The following is a 14,925-nucleotide window of genomic DNA, read 5'->3' on the forward strand; positions in this document are numbered from 1 at the left end:
CATCCCCACCTTCACTGCTCTGGCTCTTGCGGGTGGAGTGAGGCTCTGGGGTGCTCTGACCTTCTGGCTGGAGATGGAGCTCCCCTAGAGACAGGAAAAGGTCTGCTGCTCCCGGGCTCGCTGCTCACTCCTCGATGCCCTCTCCAGCAGCACCCGTGGCCTGTGTGTGGCTGGGTAAGAATAGGAGTGGGACATGCTCCCTCCACTCAAAGCCTTGGGCGGTGCAGAGGCAGAGCCCCAGATGAACGCACACCTAGGCTGGGTAGAGCCACTGCCCTCTGCTGTGTCCTCCTTGCCTTGAGGAAAGGTGATTGCACGCCTTTATTTTTCAATTCATATGAATGGGAGGACAGGCAGCTGCAGACATAGCACCCCCTGCACAGAGAGGGCTCCTGCATCTGGGGGACGGGTCCGTTCAGGGGAGCCCTTCTGGCTGGTGGTGTCCCCTCCTGCCCCTCTCTGCTGCCCAGCCTTTTGGGTTGCACACCCCTGCCCCAGGCCCTGAGTGTGTCTCCTCTCGTGGGCAGGTGCACCCCATCAAGCTGTGAGATGAGGCCGGCAGACTGCAGGCTCCACCAGGGCAGAAACTGTTTTGTTCTCTGCTGAGTCCCCAGCACCTACCACAGGTGCTCAAAGAATGTTTATCAAGTGAACACTGTCAACAAGAAAACCAGTTTATTAAGTTACTAGGACACAAATGCTCATCACTGGGACTAGGGTTCCCCCAGCCTGTCATCTCCTCCAAGCCCAGCGACGTGACAGTGCATGGAAGCTCAGTCTCATACTGGGGACCCGGGGGCTTCTTCTGCCCCTACACAGAGCCAGTGCCCGCACACCATCCCAGGGACAGAGCACAGGGGGAGTGGCACCGCCCTGGGTTGCCTCCTGCACCCCCTTCCCGGCTCTCTGTAGAAGAATCAGTCATCCAGTGTGACTGCAATGGGCCCTGACTAACCGGGAAATCTCTCAGTCCCTTTAGGGATGGAGTCTGTCTTCCTGTTCATCCATTACAAGTTGATCTTATGGTTTAACACTCTGAGAAGAAAGATTTTAATTCCTTAGTTCCCTAATTCTTGGGAGAGGCCTTGGCTGTGCAGCTCTGGTCCAGATGATGTATAATATACGCATTTACTGAGGCTAGGAGGGGCTCTGTCCCGGAGTAGCAGTTGCCTTTGGATTCAGTATAAAGACCATGGAATTTCTTCTGCCCTGATGGGGGCAGCTTGGCTGACTTTGAAGTAAAATGTAGGGTGGCCTGGGAAATATTGTTTTGTAAATATTCTTACAGTGGTGGATGGGGCCTTAGCTCAGGAGACAGGAAACCTCGGTACAGTTCATGGCCCAGACCCAAAAAGTGAGAAATAGGGGGAGTTCTAGTCCTGACTGGTTTTTTGCAAATTGAGGTGAGCCTTAACTTTTCTATGGCCACAAGTCCCAATGAGTACAGGTGACATTTGAGGACAGAAAATACAGTTGAAGAACAACTCAGGGGGCTTGAAAGATGCTAAATGCGCTTTTCCTTGTCTGAAACTTGATGAGGCAGTGCTTGAAAGCACCGGAGAACTGGTGTGTTATCACTGTTAATTAGTGCACAAACCACGGCTTCTGTTTGCCTTCATCTGCTTCTCTTACCTTCCTTCATTGAGCAAGAGATGAATGCACAATTAAAGCTTTCTCTTTAGAATATGACACACAGGAAATTATTTTTTCTCCTATTTATAGAAAATCCATTTGCATTCATGAAGCTGGTAATGTCTCATAAATATTTCCTGCCAGATAAAATATTAATTAAAAGGGTTTGTTGAGTTATACCCTAAAGTCCTAAGTGAAACTCTTCTCAGACAAATATTTTAAGTATTTTCTCTCTGGTCCAGAGACTTCCTCAGACATTAGTTGTGTAGGTAACAAAGCCCATCTATAAACAGCAGATGGTATCAATGAATAAATATTCATTTTCCGTATTTAAGACTTCAAAAAGAGGTGGGAACACAGTTTGAAAAAGACATATGCATCCCTATGTTTATCGCAGCATTATTTATAATAGCCAAGAAATGGAAGCACCCTAAGGGTCCATCAGTAGATGAATGGATAAAGAAGATGTGGTACATATACACAATGGAATATTATTCAGCCATAAGAAGAAAATAAATCCTACCATTTGCAACAAGTTAGATGGAGCTAGACGGTATTATGCTCAGTGAACTAAGCCAGGCAGAAAAAGTATCAGATGATTTCACTCATCTGTGGAGCATAAGAACAAGGCAAGAACTGAAGGAACAAAACAGCAGCAGAATCACAGAACCCAAGAATGGACTAACAGTTACCAAAGGGAAAGGGACTGGGGAGGATGGATGGGAAGGGAGGGATAAGGGGAAAAAAGGGGAATTACGATAAGCACACATAATATGGGGGTGGGGCACAGGGAAGGCTGTACAGCACAGAGAAGACAAGTAGTGATTCTATAGCATCTTACTATGCTGATGGACAGTGACTGTAATGGAGTATATGGTGGAGACTTGATAATGGGGGGAGTCTAGTAACCATAATGTTGCTGATGTAATTGTACTTAAATGATACAAAAAAAAAAGAGGTGGGAACAGTATAGCAAATAATTGTGATGCTGCCCCTGTATTAAACAACAAAGCATGACATTGCCAACTCTGTTGAATCCACCCTGGACTACCGCCTCTTCTTCAAAGAAGACTCAGTGGCCTGAATTTAATGTTTCTCTTTTTTATGGCTTCTTTATGCCAAAACCTCATACACATGCACATCTATTCAATGAGTGACTATTGCCCACATATAAGCATTCTTATAGTCACAAACTCTTGATTATGACCAATTATGTTTGAGACACTTAGGTAAGTCTTGTGGGAAAAACTAAACAGTAGAACGGTGCACTTTGATGTAAAATGCCTTGCAGTCTAGTGGGGAGGGTCAGCTATATGAAGGGGAAAGTCAGCAGACAAATTAACAACTTGGGATTTTATTTTGTAGGTGCTAATTGGATGGGCTGATGATGCAAAACAGATAGTACAGCTAACAAAGCATGGAAAGTAGGGGCTTGGGGCTGACACCTGCCTACAGAGAGGGGAGGCATCTCACGGGCTCCCCGAAGAGGACTGGTGTTGGGGAGGCACAGTCAGAGCATTCAGAGACCTGAGGTGAGGGAGTGATTGGTGCTGGGTGCCGAGGGCAGGGACAGAGCAAGGAGATGATGATGGCAAGTGGCTGTAATGAGCACCTTCTACGTGCTGTGGACTCTGGTAAGTGCCTCACGTAAGTAAAAGCTTTTACTCTTAACGAACTTGTGATGGATTAATATTGTCACTGCTTCTCCGATGAGGAAACTGAGGCTCAGACAAAGCAGCCTCTCCTTGGCACTGTTGTTAACAGTGCATTTCAGAGCCCACTTTTGTGAGATTCCAGAATCATTTTCCTAACTGCTGTGGGCTGAAGCGTGTCCCTCCACTCTCCAGATTCTTACGTCAGAGCCTTAACCTCCAACACCTCAGAAGGTGACTGTGTTTAGATTTGGGGCCTTTAAAGACATGATGGAGTTAAAATGAGGCTCTTTTGATAGGTCCTCACTCAATTTGACTGGAGTCTTTATAAGAAGAGGAAATCTGGACACACAGAGACATGTAGGATGCCCACGCTCAGAGGAAAGGCCCGTGAGGATGCAGCAAGTAGGCATCCATGTGCAAGCCCAGGAGAGAGAACTCAGGAGAAACCAGCCCTGCCGCCCCATGACCTTGGCCTTCCAGGCCCCAGGAGCATGGGAAATACCTGGCAAACTAGTACGCCAGCCGTAATGGAGGGAGTGCAGGCCCGCAGAATGGCCTTGAGTCCCCGGCCGTGGAATTTGGATCTAAGTCTGCAGCTGGGAGGTACCTATTGAAGAGTTCAAGTTAGGGAGAATTATGAGCCATTTTTGTGACGATTACCCTGGAGATAGTTGTATATCATTCTGTGATATGACGAGTTATAAGAAATACATGTTTGGTCATTCATATGACCAAATACATATTTCCCAGGTATATTTGGTCTTCATCTACAGTTCCTGAAAACACTGCAGTCTTAAAGGTGAAATGGGCATTTTGTCATGTTAATGAGAGACTTTTGGACCCCACCACCCAAGGTTGAATCAGCCAATGGCCCATAATTTAGTCTATGCAATCATGACTATGCAATGAAGCCCTCATGAAAAACCCCAAGAAGAGCTTATTTCTCTCTTGCTCTGCTCTGGCTCTGCTGGATCCTGCTTCTTGCCTGGAGGGGGCTTCTACACTTGGGGAGCCAGACTGCCTCCACGTGTCACCAAGCCAGGCCCCAGGCTCCACGAGGACAGAAGCTCCTTTATTTGGGACCATGCCCAATGTCTCTCTTCATCTGGCTGTTAACTTGTATCCTTCACGGTATCTTTTATTAAACTGGTAAACCTAAGTGTCTTCCTGAGTTCTGTGAGTTGCTCTAGCAAATTACTCAAACCTAAGCGGGAGGTCGTTGGAACCTCCAATCTGTAGCCAGTATGTCAGAAGCACAGTTAACTGCCTGGAGCTTGCAACTGGTGCTTGGAGTAGGGGCTGGAGGGCAGAGCCCTTAACCTAGGGAATCTGGTGCTGTGTCTGGGCAGAGAACATCAGAATTGAGTTCTCCAACACCCTGCTGGTGTTCCAAGAATTGCTTGATGTTAATATGTGTGGGAAGACCCCCTCCCACATACTTACGTGCATTGGAATTGGGTCCAGGAACCCAAATGGAGTTATACTACTTTTACTGTTGTGTGTAATATTGTTATAGTTGTACATGTATGTAGGAAAAGACTCCACCATTTCATTTGGTGTCAGACAAGTGGAAATCGCATATTCATTTACTTATTCATTTCCCATGAATAATTTCTGAGCACCTACCTTGTGTCTTTCACAATGGCAGGGACCATATTTGTGCTGTTCACCTCTGAGCACCACCACACACTCCCAGTGTTTAGCGCACTCCCAGTGTTTAGCACACTCCCAGTGTTTAGCGCACTCCCAGTGTTTAGCACAGCTTCTGGTGCATAGTGATAAATAAATATTTGTCTAATGCAAAAAAATAGAAAAAGGTTATGGGCTAGGTTCTAGGGATAGAAAAAATGGCAAGACAAACACAGAGCTTGCCTTCAAGGAGCTTACCGTCTGGTAAGGATGGCAGTCAGAATGTAAACAGTCCACAAAGTAATTGGTTTAGGGGCAGAGATTAAGCCAGTAGAACTGTTGCAGTGAAAGGAGCGTTCTGTATCTGTTCTGTAAAACATGGCATGTGTGGCTATTGAACATGTGAAATGTGGCTACTGCAAATAAGAAACTGAATTTTAAGTCTGATTGCACTTCCATGTAAACAGGCGTATGGTCGGTGGCTGCCCTATTGCCCAGTCTAGGACTAGAGGCAGGACTGTGGTCCTGGGCTGTGCCCCCTAGCAGGCTGCTATGGGCAGAGGAAGAAAGGACCTTTGACTCAGAAGTGGTCACAGAGCAGCAGCTCCAGCACCACCTCTGGGATCTCAGGAGAAATACAGACTTTCAGGCTCCACCCTGACTCTGTTCAAAGAGAAGGTTCCCTTTAGCTCCCCCAGTGACTCCTCTGCACAGTGAGAAGACCCAGCTGAGGAAGGCTCAACAGAACCGAGTGCACGACAGCATCTGGGGAACAGAGATAAGAGGGGTAGAATGGCTTGCCGCTGAGCTGCACTAAGCTCCTGGGAGTCCCCAGGGATCCTAGGAGTACACGCTTGCCCTTTCCACATCCCTCCAGTACAGCTCTGATCACTGGGTGCTGGGAGTCCCATGACCTGTCTCCCCCCTCTGCCTGCAATCTACAAGTTCTTTGAGGGTGGGACCTTGTTTTTTTTTTAATCCTTGACTGCCCAGTGTCTGGCATCATGCCTTTTATTCAGCAAATGTGTACTGAATGCATGCATGCACACCTAATGACAGGAATAAGACACTGGGAAAGAACAGGTGGTTTGGAAAGAAAAGATACGGAGTTGGATTATAGCTGCTGGGCTGGATGGGTCGCCTAAAAGAATATTGGAGAAGAGGAGACGGTCAGGGACACAGCTGTAGACTTTGGAATGCCGTCTACCGAGAGGAGAAGATGGGGCTCTGAGGCTGGGCTAGGTATCTGGAGGAGGGTGGAGAGGAGGCCAGAGCTGGGTGCATGCTCACCCCTGGGTAAGAGGAGGAAGATCAGAACAGGACAGAATGGCTTCAGGGTACCTGGGCCAGTGTGGCGGTGGCACCTGTTGAAAGGCTGAGTGACAAGAAACAGAGTGGTCATTAATTAATAAAATATTAACCCACTAATAGCATACTTATTTAGTAATACTTCTCTTGTGAAGACTTGTGAGCAGCTCAGCAGAGGGTAAGAATGTGTACCCACAGTTCCTGCTGACCACATATCCAGAAAAGTCAGGGAATCAGAGCTAAGGACAAAAAGAAGACATTGATCAGGTTACCAAGATGTCGGTAAATGCAGGATGTGTTCAATAAGCCCGACCGGCATGCCTGTGACCCTGCTTCCCTAGTGACTAAGCACCCCTCCTGTCACCTGAGGATCTTAAATCCACTTGTCATTGAATTTCATTGATTTTGGACTTCAGCACCAGCTGTAGCTGTGGCTTTCCTAAAACAAGCTTCCTGTTTCTGAATTTCCTTTTATTCATGAGTCCACATCCAGCAGCCTAAGACAGACATTTGCCACAATTGGCTGCATAGTCGATTTTATTGAATCAACATCTGTGCTCCTAGAAGGTGGGGCACCAACCGCTAGAAGATGGGGTTTTGTCCTTAGCACTGAGCTTGCAATTACTGCACCACTAGGGGTAAATGATTTTTTCTTTCTCTTCTGTGAAGAGGGCTAATATTTGAAGATAAAAGAAAATAAACAACTTAAATTTCTTCCTAATGTCATTGATCAAACCTCATTTTATTCTGTTCTGTGGAAAACTCCACAGAAATGCTTACCAGCAAGCCCTGGCCCGTCCCTGGCCTTGTTTCCACAAGTGGCCAATAGCACCATCTAGTGGTCAAAAGAGATTTCTCACCAGACAGAATGCATGCGTTTACTCATTCATTTTTATCTTTAGTTTTTGTTTCGTTCAAGTAACACATGCGTATATTCAAAGCATATTGTTCTAAATAGTTGATATAAAAACATTCAGCCTCCTCTTCCTCCACCTCCCAATCTCCAGAAGCTACCACTTTCATCTCTGCGTTTTTTTCCGCTTGGTTTTACCTCACACCCTTCCAATGAGATTTTTGGTTTTGCCATTGTATTTTAACTTTCAAGAGCCCACATTTTTATTCTCTTAAGGTTCATTTTTGGGTAGCGCCCTTTCTATTTGAAGTTTTCTGTTCCATGCACTGTCTCTGTTTCCTCCAAGATGCTCTTTCATGTCTGTCTGTTTTAGCTCCTCAGATATCTGGTAACCTGCTGAGAAGCAGCTCTGGGCCAGAGGATGGGGATTGACAGCTGTCAGGCCCTCTGGAGGAAGCTCTGGCTGGGCCATCGCCATCTCACTGCAGGAAACCTGGGAGCAGATTCTCCTTTAGGGGACAGTCAGATTCTTCAGGCACAGCTTTCAGTTTCTTGTTTGGAAGGTTAAGTCCTGACTTCCTGCCTCTGGAACCAAGAAAAGGAAGAGAATTGGGGGCCTTATCATCTACATGGATAGGTTAGCTTCTCTATTTTAGGGGGGATGATAAGCTCATCCTTAATAATGCCATGGTCCCCAGCCCCCCATCCAGAGGCCCTTTGCTTTACGCTCTCCAGAAAATAAATCTCCAGTCTTGTGCTGGGGAAGCCCCAGAGAAGTTTCTTGCCTGGGCCAAGTCAGGGAGGGGATCTAGAAGTCTAACTATTGTCCTTCAAAAACAGACACAACTAATCTTACGGCTGCTTCATTCATGTCTCCCTTCCCCCATGCCCATGCCCAACTTCCAGAGGTGGACAGTACTACAGAGAGCTAAACCTTTTGGGATTCTGAGGTGTCAGTTGTGCTGGTTCCTGGGTTTTTTCCTGGCACCCGAAGCATGGAATGCATCTGTTTTCTGATTTTCAGAAATGTTGTTATTGTCTCCCGTCCAGCTCTTCTTACCCTTGAGGGTTAATGCCTTTCTAAAAACTGTCATTTTATCAGGATTTCAGATGAGAGCAAAAGTAAAAGCATTTCCTTAATTCATCCCCTTTATACTCAAGTTATTCATTCATTTTTAATTATCCATTCTGCAGACATTTGTTGACCCCTTGCTATGCAGTAGGCTCTGTGCCAGGTTCTAGATGGGCAGTGATGAATTAGGTCATATTCCCTGCCTGCAAGGACACCTACTCTTGTGGTAGCTGATAAATAGCTATACAAGCCTATATAGAAAGGGTGCACAGCTAATGGTGATGGTGGGATGTCTCCACTGAGGTCAAGGCAGCTGTCTTCCAAGAGACCCCAGATGGTGACATAGCTCAGGCCATTTGCCAAGGTCCCCTTGCAATTTCAGCCTTCTGATTGTAAGCACAACCATCTCCCAAGAACATCCATTAAACTCTAGCTTCCTAATGTCTAGATGAGAATGCTAACTCAATTTACACTGAGCACTGTAATTGTGCTGGGCATTAGGATTCACATGAGGGCATGATCAACCCAACTTGCCCTCCAGGAAGAGGAGATGGGAAACCACATCATGATTGGAACATGGCTAAAGGAACCTGGAATCAAGCAAAGGGTGTTAATTGTAGATTAACCGGGTGGTTATTAGTCTTAGCTATTGAACAAGAAGGAAGATCATGTTCAATAGACTGGAATATTGAAGTCTATTGAATGAAGCTTGCCTTTCCATAGAAAGGGCCTGATCCACAGGCACCCAGGGTTGTTTTCTCCTTCAGAGAATCAGTTCACTCTGTATGAAGACCCAAAGGGTTTGGGCTTTGGTTAGAGGGGGTTTGGATTCTCTCCTTCCTACACTGCCTGCCCACAGCTGCTCAGTCCCTCCCCAGCTCTCTGTCAATGTGAGATTTTATTGGGGTCTGGAGACATGGTCACTTGCTAGATGGTAGGTTCTGAATCCGATGGTGGGCATACCTGCTAGGGGACTGAAGAATCCTGTGAGGGGTCTATTGGGCTCTAGAAAGTCACAGAAAAAGACAACCTGCCCTTTTGTAGTAACATTAGAAAATACTTCTTGGGCAGCTGTTCCCAGAGAATAAACTTCCCCTTATCTCCAAGAACCTGGGGGTCATTTGCCCCAGTATCCTTTCATAAGGGAAGTCATCAAACTCCAAGGCTCTTGGTGAGAGGGGCTGGGTGGATCTCTCTCCTTTACTGAGGATTTGTAGGCCAAGGCCAGAGTGGGCCTGGGGACTGGCACTCTTGGCTTCTGCTGGGTGATCCCGGAGTAGTGGTCAGGAGCTGCCCCAGTGCAGTGGGGAGAAGCTGCTGTCAGTGCCCATTTCATTTCTGTTCCAGGACACCAGGGCAGCGGGAAGCACAGGGACAAGACTACTAACTTGACCAGAGTCATGAGGCGAGGGGTGATGGTTTCATAAACCATGCCAAGGCCCTTTTAAAGAGGAGAGATTGCTGTCAGCATCCTTTGGGCTGAGGGTGGGAACGGCCCTGCCTCGTGGCACCCACACCGAGGGCAGGCCTATCTGTATGCTCCAATCTCCAAAGAGCGTCCCAGATCCAACCCCCCCATTTCCACAGCCTCTGCTGTCCCTGGGGCCACTGGAGACACCCCCACCACAAACACACAATTGGGTAAGCCAGGCATGGCCCCTTCTGTGAATTGGTGGCGGACTTAGACCAAAAAGCAGGATGTTGTAGACACTGGTTGTATTTGATCTGAGTATTACACATAATAATAATCATAGCAAGTGATATTGATATAGCACTTAGCAGTCAATCACAAAGTACTTTCACACAATGGTGTGTAAGGCAAATATAATTTGTCTCTTTCAAAGGAGGAAGCTGAGACAGGCAGGTTATATAACTATGCCAAGATCACACTGCTATGAAGTGGCAAAGGCGGACCTCAAACCCAGATTTTCTGACTCCACATTCAGTGCTTCACTGTGACCCAAGCTCCCTGAGGCTGTCACTCAGAAATCTGGGGCCCTTGTCCTCCCCCTGCAGGAAACCCTCATCACCTAGAATCCAAAGTCACAGCGGGGCCCGTGAGACAGCAGGGCACCTGGCTGGACCCACTCTCTGGAATCCAAGTTCTCAGATATTCTGGCAGGGCCGTGGTTTGTCCTATAGACACCATGGGTGCTGAAGACCATCGCGTGGCCTTGGTTGTGGGTGACCTTTGAGCAACGTGGTCAGGTGCATGGCTGGTCACCATGGTAGGAAAAGACTGTCACATCAGTTAATGTGGCTGAAAAGGCAACAACTTCAAGGTCACTGGATTTGCCCCCGGGCACCTGTGCTTTGTAGTGGCAGAAGCTGGCAGTTTCCAGAGCCTGGGCTTGTGCCCTGGGGTCAGGAAGCTGACCCTCATGAATATGTGAACCAGGATTCGCTACCTGCCCACGCCTGCCCTCTCCCCTGAGTATTCCCTGATCACAGCAGGTGCCCAGCTGGGGACATGTGAACGTCTTTGTCTTGACTTCTGATTTTATGGGGACACATGTGAGCAAGTGAGAATCAAGGACAAAATGTCTGAGATCCTGAAATGAGAAATACTAGGGAGGCATAGGTCAGCTGCTGGGGGGTGGACTCGGTGCCCCTTCTGGCCCTGCCCTGCAGCTTTCCAAACATTCTGGCAGGGCTCTCTGGACCCACACCTGCCATGTCCCCACTCCCTTCCATGTCCTCACCCTACACCTGCTCCCCAAAGAGACGCGTATGCAGAGCAGGCCGTGCACCATCCCCTCCTTCTCTGGTTAGCTGTCCTGGCTTGAACTACATGATCTGTGGGGGTCCAGAAAGTCTGGGCAAGACGGAGCGGGTGGTGACAGTGGCTCTGCAATGGTCTATGGGTGGCCACAGGGACTGTATTCCAAAGGGAAGAAAGTCAGCCAGACTGAGTAACCAGGTAGCCCCCTTTGGCCTTTGGAGTGGAGGCATGATTGGGAGCAGTGTGGTGGGGGCCACTTAGCAATGTCCTCAGCTCAGGCCCCCATGATGTGTGTCTTGATCCTGGCAAGGCTGTCCTGGTAGTTTTCCAGCCAACAGAAACCTCCCCAAATGAAAAGTGCCTCCTCTGCTCACTGTGTCCACAGCACAGGGACCCCGTATGTCATGGCAGCCCCCGTGGAAGGAAGACATCTAGCTCTTGGTGGACAGGACATCACTGAGGTACACAGGGCAGCAGGAAAATGACAGGACGCCACACGCAAACTGTACATTGATCTTCAGCACACCAGCTGGCAACTCCTGGGAGAAATTTCCTTTTCCAAGGTGGTGATGCTTGGCATGGAAACAGGCATCCGGCATTAGCAGGTCATGTAAGGCCAAGGAGAGAGGAAACTCAGTTTTAGTCATTCATTCATTCTTTGGACAAAGCATCAAGCTTCAGAGCTTTGCAGTCGGAGGGAGGGGCTCTCTGTCTTCTCTCTGGCTCACTGGGGGCAGGTCAGGAGAGCCACGAGGCTCAGTCTTTGGAATACAATGCAGGGCTTCTGGGGTGAAGCTACCCTTTGGGTTCCTGGGCTGTCTTCCTGCCTGTCTGTGTTCATCACTTCAGCCTACCAGACATCCTCTCTGCCCAAAGGGCTAAGACAACCTATACTTATTTGGTCCTTTGCCAAAGATTTGTTTTTATATATTTAATTATTTAAACTTATGGTAAATTGCCCATGCTTGTTTTTTGGCAGTTTGCAGATAACGTAAAAGCAAACATTTCGAAACAAAGAGAAATGTACCATCGAGCCCAGGTCACTCTCCCCCAGCACTGGGGAGAGGCCTTGGGTCTTCCTTGAGGTTTACCAGGTCCCCTGCCTGGTTCCAGGGGGATCAAAGACCAGCAAGGATACTGGGGGGGAGGATTTTGTCTTTTTGATTTGTTTGACAATTGTGCCTCCATAGCGCAGTGGAGTTAGAGTCTTGGATTTGAATCCTGGTTTCCCCTGCCTGTCATCTACATGGTCTTGTGCAAGTCAACTGAAAACAAGCCATTCGGGCCAGGGGGATATTTGGATTGTTTAGTATTTGAAAACAAAACAAAACAAATATCACCTCTGGCTCAACACAAATCACCCTGTGAGATCTAAGGGACATTAATAAGAGCATTAGGCCTACAACGGAGGAGGGGATGGTCCTATTTAGTCCACCTGGGCTGGAGTGTTGGGCTCCACGGTCCAGGCTTTTAAGAAGATTATACGCAGGCTGGAGTGTTTGGGTAGATGTAATTGAGGAAGAAAAGGATGGGAATGTGGGTAAAACAGAGGTGATTTCTGCATCCCCTTTCAATGCAGGGGTTTGTAAATCTTTGAATTTTTCTTTCTGTTCCAAGTAGGCAATTTCCCGGGCACATGGGGGCACAATGCTTTTCAGACTGCTTGTCTGGTATCTAGTTAGCCAAGCTCACGTAGTAACGGAGACCACTCTTGACCCCGTGCCTGACCGCAACACCAGGATCTCTTTGGGAAAGGCATTCCAGGCCCTGCAGGAACTGATTTGCTAATCCTGTTTCCTAATCTCCAGAATGAAGATCAGAAAAATGTATGGTTGCCTCCTTCACAGAGACCCAGACAAGAGAAAACTGCCAAGTGCTTTGATCTGCAGAGTGGAAAAGAGATTGATATCTGTGCCTAAGGGACTCAGATGTCTCACTCCTATGCTCCTCATGAGTAAAACTGATCGGAGATCAGGCCCTCAGCTGGGGAGCAAGACACGGACCCCAGGAGCCCCCACTCCGGTCTCTCCTGAGCTTGAGCATGACCACTTACCTGCTGACAACAGACCTGAAAATCTACACCGCCCTGGGGAGCTTTCCGTTCTCAGGAGAGCAAATCCCACCATGGGCACTGTGCAGAGCCTCCCTAAAGGAAACAGCATGCAGTCGTTGCTCTATTTACCTCAAAGGGCTGGGAGATGGAAAATACTATCGCTGCAAATACTTAGTGCCGTAGCCCTTGCTTTAGGGGACCTGACTCAAATCTCTTCAGTCTCCAGAGTCTTTCTAAGCAGCAAGAAGGCCTTGGGGCACCGCTGAAGGACCACATCCTTTCCTAGAAAGCCTGGCAGAAAGAGGAATGGGGCCAAGTCTGCAGGTGTTGGCATCTCCTCTTCCTTGTTTAGCGGTGCTCTCTGAGGCGCGAGTGGCATGGCTCCATAGTGACTGCGTCGTGTCTCTCTGAGTGTGAGGTTTGCCCTTACAGAATGTGCTCCCACCACGGCTTGGAGGAGGAAGAGTTTAATATTTGTCAAAAATGGACTAGAGATGTCAAGATATTCAATAATATAGGTAAATATGAAATTCTGGGCAAAACATGGCAAAATTCCTCAAGCTAGAAAATATAAAACAAAGAAAAAGTATAAGCATCATCTTATGTAGAGACTCACAGCTCTTGCATTCCAAGTGTCTGTCCCCTTCCCCCAAACTCATGTCAGTCCCACAGTTAGACACGGACGGTTGGTCAAAATCCCAAGCACAGCACGTCTCTCTGCCATCTCGTCCCCACCTGCCCTTCTTCTTCTCATCTACTGACACACCTTCTCCTACACCAGTTTCTGCACTTGAAATATTCCATGCATCCCAAGGCTGCCTTTGTCTCCAGACACCAAGCTGTTGCTACTTCACCCACCACCCACTTGACAAGGTACAAGTTTACCCTTTCAGTCTGAACACCGTCAGCAATATGAAGCCTCCCCAGTTTTTCCAGCAAAAAGTAAACTCTTCTTCTAATCATCCATCACTCTTCCCATGCATTTGTGCCCCTAGTGCTTGCGCCTGTCTCATCTACAAAACGCTGAACTCTTGCAGGGCAAGGACCATGTTTTATTCATCTCCGTAACTGCCCCAGTGCCGGGCCTGTGTCTTTTATTTATTTAGGGAGGCCCTCAACAAGCTCTTCATGAATTAAATGGAATAATCAAACTCCTCCCTTCATTCCATTATACTTATTTTTTTTTAAGTTCCTCGATGTGGAGTTTCTCACAGAGTGCTAGCTTTCATGTTCGATGGCAGTAAAGGTTTCAGAGGACAGACGTTTCACTTCTTGCACACGGCTCTCTCAGCACCTGCTGGTAGTGGAACCGGGGTATTAGTGTACTTTCTATTCTGTCATCTCCGTGGGATTATCTACGTCTTGGTAGCAAACACGTTCAGGTTTACTTCCACTCTTTTACCAGACACCGGGTCTCAAGAAAACCAAGGCTGAAGGATGAAAGAACATATCCTGGCAGAGAGTCCCTCTGTCCGGTCCCACTTAGGGGCTGGGAGGCCTGTCTGAGGTGGTGGTGTGTTTGGCTTGTGGTGGAATCGCCATTGCTGCCCTTCCTAAATCAAAGGAGGGCAGGCACGGGGTCACCGTCTGTCGGGAGGTGGCCTGGGATCCAGGCAGTCTCTCCCTGTACGTAGATGAGACACAGCTTGTAGGTTCAAGGCTAGGTAAGTAAAGATCCACGGTCAGTCTCACTGTGTTCTGATAACACGGCACTGTCTGTTCTGCAGAAAGATGAGATGTGGTGATGAAGTCATGTATCAGTGAGTCTCGAAGCAGCACAGCGCCACTTGGCTCTTCCCTCCTGGCTGTGGGACACCCCAGGCTGCCAAGGGTGTTGTCCATATGGCCACACACATCTCCTTCCCATGGAGCCAGAGTCAATCGAGGGAAGTATTATCCACTAGGAAAAAAACCACAACCATGTGGCCCAAATACTGGGAATTAGCCTTGGAGTTGTGTGTGTCAGAGCAAGGCCCCTGGCCCCAGGCTGACCCATGGAGG

Source organism: Manis javanica, chromosome 6 (genome assembly GCF_040802235.1).
Source record: "Manis javanica isolate MJ-LG chromosome 6, MJ_LKY, whole genome shotgun sequence".
NCBI classification, from domain to species: domain Eukaryota; kingdom Metazoa; phylum Chordata; class Mammalia; order Pholidota; family Manidae; genus Manis; species Manis javanica.